At 42.9% G+C, this 9,500-nt stretch overlaps 1 pseudogene across 1 annotated transcript in view; it reads right to left on the reverse strand.

Moving 5' to 3' along the window:
• The window catches only part of LOC309719630, a 109,127-nt pseudogene that overhangs the window by 31,341 nt on the left and 68,286 nt on the right, over window positions 1–9,500 (reverse strand). The window lies entirely within an intron of this gene.

Here is a 9,500-nt window from a genome sequence, read left to right on the forward strand (position 1 = left end):
ACAGAATCAACCTTTGGAGACTTCTTACTGTTGTGACAAAATACACTTGAAACTGGCAACTATGAGAGTTGTGCACTGTTCATCCCTGACAGCAGTGGATTTTGTAATCATGCACAGTGTAACAACATTCTAGATAATTGTAATAAAATTCACTAGAGAGTGGATTTGTTCACACTGACACTGATGTGCTAAAAACCTGATTTTGTGAAGTCAAAACTTTCAGCAAGTTGAAACAATCTTTATCTTTTACTCCAACTATCCCAAAATAAGGACTGGTCCTTCCCATGTGATGGTATTAAAATATGAAAGGCTGTCATCATTTCAGATGTTTACTGTGTAAATGTTTGTTTGTTTGAATGTTTGTTTGTTTTTTTTTGTTTGCCGGAGTAGTTTTAATTTTTAATTACAGGTGCAGTGACCAAACTGACGGAAGGAGATCACCCATAAGATGCAGACTGAGACCTGGAGAGAAGGCTTCAAGAGGACCAGATGGACGACCAGTCTTGCCCCCAGGAATCAGAACAAGAGCGATTGAAGAGACACATGGGTTAGAGAGAGAGCACAGCTTGCTGCAGGAAACACGCTGTAGGAAGCCTGGTGGGTACGTCTGAAAGCGATCAAAAGAAAGTGGTCGGAGCCGAGGTGGACAGGACAAGGGCAAAGGCGAAGCCAGGTACCACTGGAGCCAGTGTGCAGTAGCTGAGGATCCAGGAAGGTCGGTGAAGAAACAAGGAGCAACCTGAGCACCAAAGGGGGAATCGAGCCCTGACTCAGATGAGTCAAAGAACACCCAGACCTCAACCACAGGGGCAGAATAATCCCCTGGTCTGTGGCAAGGTCTCAGGGTAGTCTACCCCTGAGACTGAAGAAAGAAGAGGAGGAAGAATGCAGAGACCCACCCCACGCATAAAAAAGAAGACTGAGAGAATGGATAGTGAAGGTTGTCTACTCCACACCACCCTTTTCAAGCAGTTAAACAGATTTTATCTGAGGAAGTGGGAAAAGCATTCACACAAAGAGAGTCCGTCAGGTTTAGGAAACCAGTTTTCCCCCAGGATGAAGGACAGGTGTGATGTGATCTCTCATTGGAGAGATCAAAAGGGGGATTGTTGAGAATAGATTCCTTAATGTACATCAAAGTTAAAGAGAATATAGTTTGTGACTGCTTGCAACATTATAATATTGTGGTTAATGAGTGTAAGAATAGAAAATAGAAAAAAAAGGCCTGGGATGGGAACAAAGAACTGAGGCGCAGGGCAGGAGGACAATCAACCCCCACCCCCAGGACAGTAGCAAGAGTTACTAAAGGTGAGGAGCAGACAAAGGGCAAACGGGCACTACCATAAAAGTAGATGGGGGTCAGGGTGTCAGCACCCTTGGCCGCTGTACTAGTGTATTTCCATTGTGGGGGTGTTTACTGTAGGGGGGAGGAGACCAGAGGTTATAACTGTAACTGTTGTGTGGAGTTCTTTAGATCAGCCTTTAGAATCAGAAAGGGTTTTATTGCCAAATGTTGAGGAGGTTTACAACATTAGGAAATTGCTGCGGTGCTTCAGTGCAAACATACTGTCATAAATTGCGCTTAAATAGACATGAAAAAATAAAAGTAAGAATAAGAATTAAAAGTGCTACGTAGAAAGATATATACATGAGTGCAGGTGGTGATCAGTGCCAAAACATGGAATGATGCAGTGAACACAGCGTAGGGTCATGTGTTAGTGGTGGGAACAGTCGTACGTTTATTGTTCATGTGTCCAACAGCAGAGGGGAAGAAACTGTTCTTATGGCGAGAGGTTCTGGTGCGAATGGACCGGAGCCTCCTGCCTGAGGGGAGCAGGTCAAACAGACTGTATCCAGGGTGAGAAGGGTCAGCTGAGATCCGAGCTGCACGCCGCAGTGTCCTGGAGGTGTACAGGTCCTGCAGAGATGGGAGTCTGCAGCCAATCACCTTCTCAGCAGAGCGCACAACACGCTGCAGTCTCTGTTTGTCCCTGATAGTGGCTCCAGTAGGGATGGGTATCGTTTAGGTTTTATCCGATACCGGTGCCAAATCGGTACTTTTGAAACGGTGCCGGTGCTCAAATGGTGCTCAAACCGGTGCTTAAAGAATGGAGAACACAAAATTGGTCCAAAAACCTCTCATGTTCAGCTGTTTTTTTGTAAAAATATAACAATGTTAGCCTTTTCTGCAGCTATGGGGCATATATGGTATCACTCTTGGCTGGAAGCAGTGCTTAAACAATGGAAAAAACACAAACTTTGTCCTAAACCTCTCATGTTTAACTGTTTTCCACTTTTTCTTTGGTCATTTTAGCGTTTTTAGCCAGGGTGAAGGGAGTATCTGCCATCAAACAAGAAGACAGCAGCATGTAGCTATGATGATGTTTGCTAGTTCACCTTACATGCATTAATGTAATAACGTGGTACCCTACCCACGCAGAGAAGAACGGCTGCTGCTGCCATCATCATCCGTCATCATTTCTGCTACACTGGCAGGGCTAGGGGCCAGGACTCTCCTCTTCGTGTTTTTGGGGGATGTTGCATAACAGGCAACCCACCCGCAGTAGATGTGCTCGGTGTGAGGTCTCGCAGCAAGCTATCAAATACGGCGCATTTCTGGGCTTTTAAAAAAAATGCTATGTGTCGCCAGGTGTTTCATCGGATTTGAGGTGTTACCTCCTTTGACAGTATCACAGTATCAGTTTAAAGCACTTGTTGCAGGCTGCTGAGTTTGCATATTTTGCTATGAAGTACAGCCAGACTTTTAACCGCTTCGCCTTGGGCATTTTTAATCTGTAGCTCTGCTTTAACAGAACGTACGTACGTACCTGGCCCCGCCTACTATCCTCAGAAACGTAAAATGATTGGCTAGAATCTAAAGTGTATCACAGCTCAGGAAAAAAAAGCACCGAAATAAAGCACCGAAATGTGCGCTGCTTTTCGGTCTGGTTACTACCGTTTATGTCAGAACCGGTGCCATCATGGCACCGGACACCGGTACCCATCCCTAGGCTCCAGCGTACCACACGGTGATGGAGGAGGTGAGGATGGACTCAATGATTGCGGTGTAGAATTGCATCATCGTCCGTGTTGGCAGGTTGAATTTCTTCAGCTGCCTCAGGAAGTACATCCTCTGCTGGGCTTTCTTGATGACAGAGGTGATGGTGGGCTCCCACTTCAGGTCCTGAGTGATGGTGGTACCCAGGAAGCAGAATGAGTCCACAGAGGTGATGGGGGTGTCAGTCAGGATGATGGGGGGGAGTGGGGCTGTGTGCTTCCTGAAGTCCACAATAATCTCCACTGTCTTCTGGGCATTCAGCACCGGGTTGTTGTGGCTGCACCAAGACACCAGACGTTCAACCTCCCTCCTGTAGGCAGACTCATCCCCGTCCGAGATGAGCCCAATAACGGTGGTGTCATCTGCAAACTTGATTAGCTTGACAGACTGGTGGATGGAGGTGCAGCAGTTGGTGTACAGGGAGAAGAGCAGAGGAGAAAGAACACAGCCCTGAGGGGAGCCGGTGCTGATGGTCCGAGAGTCCGAGACATTCTTTCCCAGCCTCACATGCTGCTTCCTGTCCGTCAGGAACTTTAGCATAGGAATGCAGTGTGCTGATCTCCAGATGTATCTGTAAGAATAATGGGTAATAAAAAGATTGTGTAAAACATGGAACATCTCAGCGTGATCTCTACCAGGACCAAAAGAATCGCAGAGACCGGCATTGTCTCAACAGTATACCTGGGTACATCATTTTGGATGTGTTGATGTTAGAGCCATTGTGCTGCAACAAAAATATGTTATTGTTGTTGATGTAAAGGAATTTCTTTTATTTATGTGTTATTCACATTATTTATTGTATAATGCTTTGGTGCCGCTGGTTTTTATCATGTCTCAGTGTCTCACACATTCAGGCTACATCCACACTAGCTGGATAGATTTGAAAACGGCATTTTTGTTCCAGTCCTGCACATGTGCAAACGCGAGTGAGAATTAAAGGATTTGAAGAAAAGCTATCTGGAGCATGTACAAACTGATATTAATCTTTTTTAGGGCAGTCAAAATTGAGAGCAAACAACTGCTGTATATGCACGCCGCTATCTTTGTTTAATTGGTTACATGACTGCGTCACATGACTAAAATGCATCATCATTTTAGAGCTCCATTTACTTCTCCATTTTGAAATGTATGCGTTTTCGAGAGCGTTTTCAAAACGCTGCATTTTTCCTTGGGGAAGATGCCGTCTCAGTGTGGACAGGAGGCCAAAACGGAGAGAAAACGATGCGTTTTCGTTTGAAAACGCATTAGTGTGGACGTAGCCTCATGCTGTTAACAGATAGTATCTCAGGAAGTTGGGGGGGGGAAGTATTCACACACAAAGACCCTAGAGTGGGGGGAAGAGTCTTTTGGTTTCAACTACTGTAAGAAGTGGCAAGGGAGTTTGAACTTTCTTTTTGGGGAGCCTATTATTCCTGTAGGAAGTATTTAACCCAGGACTGTTCTGGGTTCAGGAGAGACTGCTGATCATTTGCCCTGTGCGATGGCTGCTCCCACCAAGCTTGGGTTTTTGTTCTTTTTTGGTTAAGGGATGTTAGCTGCCGCTCACCGTTTGTCTGCAGGCTTTATTAAATAAAAACTTCCAACACTGATGTCACAACATACGACTTATTTTGACAATTTCTTGAAGTGAGAAGCAGTAATGGGAGGAGAATAATTGCATTTTTTGCAGCGGTGTTTGGAAATTAAGAATTTTCCCAACTACATGTGCTGCTAGCCTGTGACCTTCTTTTTATGTGCACAGAGCCCAGAGGAGTCTGTGGAAACATGCAGAATTGAGGCAGTGCAAGGAGCTACAGATGGTACGTCTTCAGATAAAGTAGTGTATTATCCATCTGTTATGTACATTACAGCTAATATTCTGATCCAAAAACCCCAGTTTTTGTGTGTTTTAGAGGCCTCTTACTTTTGCTGCATCTGTCATGCTCATTTCAACGACAAGAGGAAGAACTCTATGAAAAATGGAGCGAGTGGTGTCAGTGTAGTGCATGTCAGCTGTGGTCACACATGGCATGTGGTTTTAAAAAGAACGTGTATTCATTGCCAGCATTAGACACCTTACTGTGCACTTGTAATTGTGAATACTCACAGTCGTCTTGCAGCTCTAATTTGCTTTAAGAAAATGTACTGCCAGGATGACACTGTCCTAAATGTCTTCTCAAAATGTTGATACTTTGTTCTAAGTAGTTCTAAATTATAACACATAACATTAATTACAATGGGATGTAAAATCTTGTCTGCACAACACACAAACACCCTCTGTCCTTTCATCGTGTGTAATAACGTGTTAAGGCGATATGTAAAATGCACCATGAATGGATGCAAATGTGGATTGTTTTAATAAAATGAGACCGTTTTGTTCCTTTAGGAAGTATTTAACCCAGGGCTGTTCTGGGTCCAGTAGAGACTCTGCCGGTCATTTGCCCGGTGTGATGGCTGCTCGCACCAAGCTTGGGTTTTTGTTCTTTTTTGGTTAAAGGATACTGGCTACCGCTCACTGTTTGTCTGCAGGCTTTATTAAATTAAACATCCACAACATTAATGTCACAACATACTACTTATTTTGACGAAATACTGACAAGTAAATCTTACAGGGCAATTTCTTGAAGTGAGAAGCAGTAATGAAAGGAAAATAATTGCATTTTTGTGCAGCCGTTGTTTGTAAATTAAGAATTTTACCAACTACAACCTGTGACCTTCTCTTTAGGTGCACAGAGCCCAGAGGAGTCTGTGGAAACATGCAGAATTGAGGCAGTGCTAGTAGCTACAGATGGTACATCTTCAGATAAAGTAGTGTCTTATCCATCTGTTATATTCATTACATCTAATATTCTGATCCAACAACCACACTTTTTGTGTGTTTTAGAGGCCTCTTACTTTTGCTGCATCTGTCATGCTCATTTCAACGACAAGAGGAGGAACTCTATGAAAAATGGTGCGAGTGGTGTCAGTGTAGTGCATGTCAGCTGTGGTCACACATGGCATGTGGTTTTAAAAAGAACGTGTATTCATTGCCAGCATTAGACACCTTAATGTGCACTTGTAATTATGAAGACTCACAGTCGTCTTGCAGCTCTAATTTGCTTTAAGAAAATGTACTGCCAGGATGTCACTGTCCTAAATGTCTTCTCAAACTGTTGCCACTTTGTTCTAAGTAGTTCTTAATTATGAAAGATAACATTCATTACAATGGGAAGTAAAATCTTGTCTGCACACCACACAAACACCCTCTGTCCTTTCATCATGTTTAAAAACGTGTTGAGACGATATATAAAATGTACCATGAAAGGATGCAAGTGTGAATTGTTCTAATAAAATGAGACCGTTTTGTAAGTGGATTACAGTTTGAAGTTCATTTAAACCTAGTGCATATGCGTGTTGCTAGGACTGATCAGAAGCTAATTTCATTTCAAATGACTACCCAACGGAAGCCTTGATAAAAGTGTGGTTTTGTGCAAACTGTGCAAAAAGTAGTTGGCATACCATCGAAATACTTCAACCTTACGGTACCATCTAAAGCAAAACATGTTGCAGCGAACACAGAAACTGTGGGAGCGTTTAGCATTAGCAGTCCCAGTTCGAGTACCAATAAAAGGTGTTGGCAGCCCAAACTTGATTAAATATGGATTGCTCTGACTGTAGACCACTATTAGTGGTAGAAGACAGGGGTTAAAAAACGTGCTAGGTGATCCAACTTTCCAACTGCTGTGCCAAAAGACTATTTCAAGTAAAATCAACAGGAGGGCAGGGGTGCGCCTCTGCCTGCATCTGTGAGTATTGCTTTCCCACTCAGTGTTGCCAACTTAGCGACTTTGTCGCTATATTTAGCGAGTTTTCAGACCCCTTAGCGACTTTTTCTCTAAAAAAAAGTTGCTAAAAAAAGACGTGAAAGCGCGTATCGTTTTTTCTCTCAACAAGCAGAGGGTGCTGTAACGCAGGCAGTTCTTCTTTTACTCTTTTACTCTTATGCTGTTTTGTGGATCACAAGGTTTAAAACTAGTTATAAACACACACACACAAAGTAACTCCACCAGAGTGCCTATTTTGGGTCACTTTTGCCGGTCCAAGCCCGGGTAAAGGAGCAGGTTTGGAATTGTGACATTAAAAAAAACAATAATTGCTAAAAGAAATTTAATTTGTAGTTCTAAATAAACTCTAAATGCATTTAGGACGTTTTTTACTCACTTTATGTCTCTTCCACGATGTTATTTCTCTCTCCAACAACTTAGGTTACAATTAGATTAGCATGACAAATTAGGCGATGACGTCATTTAGCGACTTCTAGCGACTTTTAGGACAACCAATAGCGATCTTCCTTACTGAGGAGTTGGCAACACTGTTCCCACTGTTGTGCGCAGTGTTGCCAACTCCTCAGACGTCATCGGCTAATTTGCGATTCATTTGCAGTTTGGACGCACAGGTGTGAACATCTCCTACCCTGATAGCAGTTCATACCATACAGTTACAACTCTCCGGAGCTTCTCGTCTGGCTGAAGTGTAGTGCCTGCCCACAGCCGCCTCTTTAGCCCGCTAAGTTGGCTCAGCTACTCACGGGATACAGCTTCCCATTACATTCAGAGCATCCTCTGCAATGGACTTCTTCCCTTCCCTATGTTCCCTTCTGCAGAAAAGTGCTAAAATACCATTACTCCACGCACTGTAGTACGCAGAAATGATTCCCGACACTGGACTCGAACTATCGTCCCTGTGATGGACCTGAACAGGTAAATAAAACTATTTTTAACTTATTGTTACTGTTTCTTTAAAAAGCTCCATACTTGACCGTTAATATGTGTAGATTAATAATGACTTTCCTGAATTGTCTGCTACGGGTTTGTGACTGAGCTTCTTGGAGGTGAGACATATGTCTCATCTTCAGTTGTTTTACCTGCTTCTACCACCTGCATCACCCCACGGAGATCTCTGATGATGACTCAAACTACATGGTGAAATTTAATACTGCCTTCACAAAGGACCAATCTCAATGTGTAGCTACACGCAACCATCAATGGCTCAAGATAGCTACTGTGCTTGACCCAAGAGGTTTGGACCGGCCTTGAGGCCCTGCTGCAGGAACAGTGTAGATACAAAGGAGCCAGCAAAGACAAAGAACCTTCTCCTCTTTTGATTGTCATCAGATTCTGATTCAGATGGAAAGTAAATAAGAATGGAGATATTGTGAGTCCAATAGGTTTGTTATTTTTTGCACTAAAATTTGAATTAGAATTAGAATTCAACTTTATTGTCATTGCACATGCACAGGTACAGGGCAACGAAATGCAGTTTGCATCCATCCAGAAGTGCTTTAGTGATATAGATATATTACAATATATATTAGCAATAATATAGATATGTGAGTATATTACAGAAATGGGTCTATTAAGGTATGTTATAATGTACACGGTATGAAGTATGTTGTGAATATTCTATAACTATAAGTATGTACAGGCTGTAGTGAGTACAAGCTATGTACAGGCTATGAACAGGATATAAATATGAAAAACTATACAGAATATGAAATAAATAACTTTACAGAATCTGAGATATACAGCTATACAGAAATGGGAACTATGCAAGTTGTAAACAGTTGTAGGATTAAAGATTATCGAATGTACAGAATGATTATTTACACAGAGCTATACAGTAGTGCAGTTAAGATAAGTGAGATATGTGGATAGTTTCTACAGAGGCTATATAAAGTGCTAGTGGTTGTGAGTGGTGGTGGTTCAGCCCATGTTATTATTGTGTGTTTGAGGGTACAGGTGTCCATTGTGGGTGTGTGTGTGTTCAGTCCATGTGTTAACGTGGGTCAGATGTCAGGAGGCAGAGTTCAGGAGTCTGACAGCTGTGGGGAAGAAGCTGTTCCGGTACCTGGTGGTCTTAGTCCGGAGGCTCCTGTGGCGCCTCCCAGAGGGCAGGAGGGTGAAGAGTCCATGTGATGGGTGACTGGGGTCTTTGATGATTTTCCCAGCCCTTTTCAGACACCGCTTCCTGTAGATGTCTTTTATGGCAGGAAGTGGTGCTCCGGCGATGCGCTGGGCAGTTTTCACGACCCTCTGCAACAGTTTGATTATGTTCGATAATCAAACTGTTTTAGCCTAACGTACAAAATAATTTTGGCTAAGGTTACTCAGAGTTTAAAGGTGAAGCTGGTCAAATAACCCGTTACATTTCTGCCTTATTTTTTTAGGAAGAAAATTGTATTATTATTACAATACCATTTTCAAAATGTACAGGTGGAGAAACTGAGATCTGCTGACGGCCTTAACAGTCACCAGATCTTCAGTATTTTCATGAGCCCTTCCAGTCTGTCTTCAGTTTCCTGTTCTTAGCTTACAGGAGGAGCATCGCAGCGACAACAGGGGTAGCAGAGTGGCTCCAGCAGAGTCTACAGGCAGGATTTTTAGCGCATGTTCTTATGAAGCTGAATATGCAATGGATTAAG

This window comes from Aulonocara stuartgranti (genome assembly GCF_965226115.1).
Source record: "Aulonocara stuartgranti genome assembly, chromosome: 2".
NCBI lineage: Eukaryota > Metazoa > Chordata > Actinopteri > Cichliformes > Cichlidae > Aulonocara > Aulonocara stuartgranti.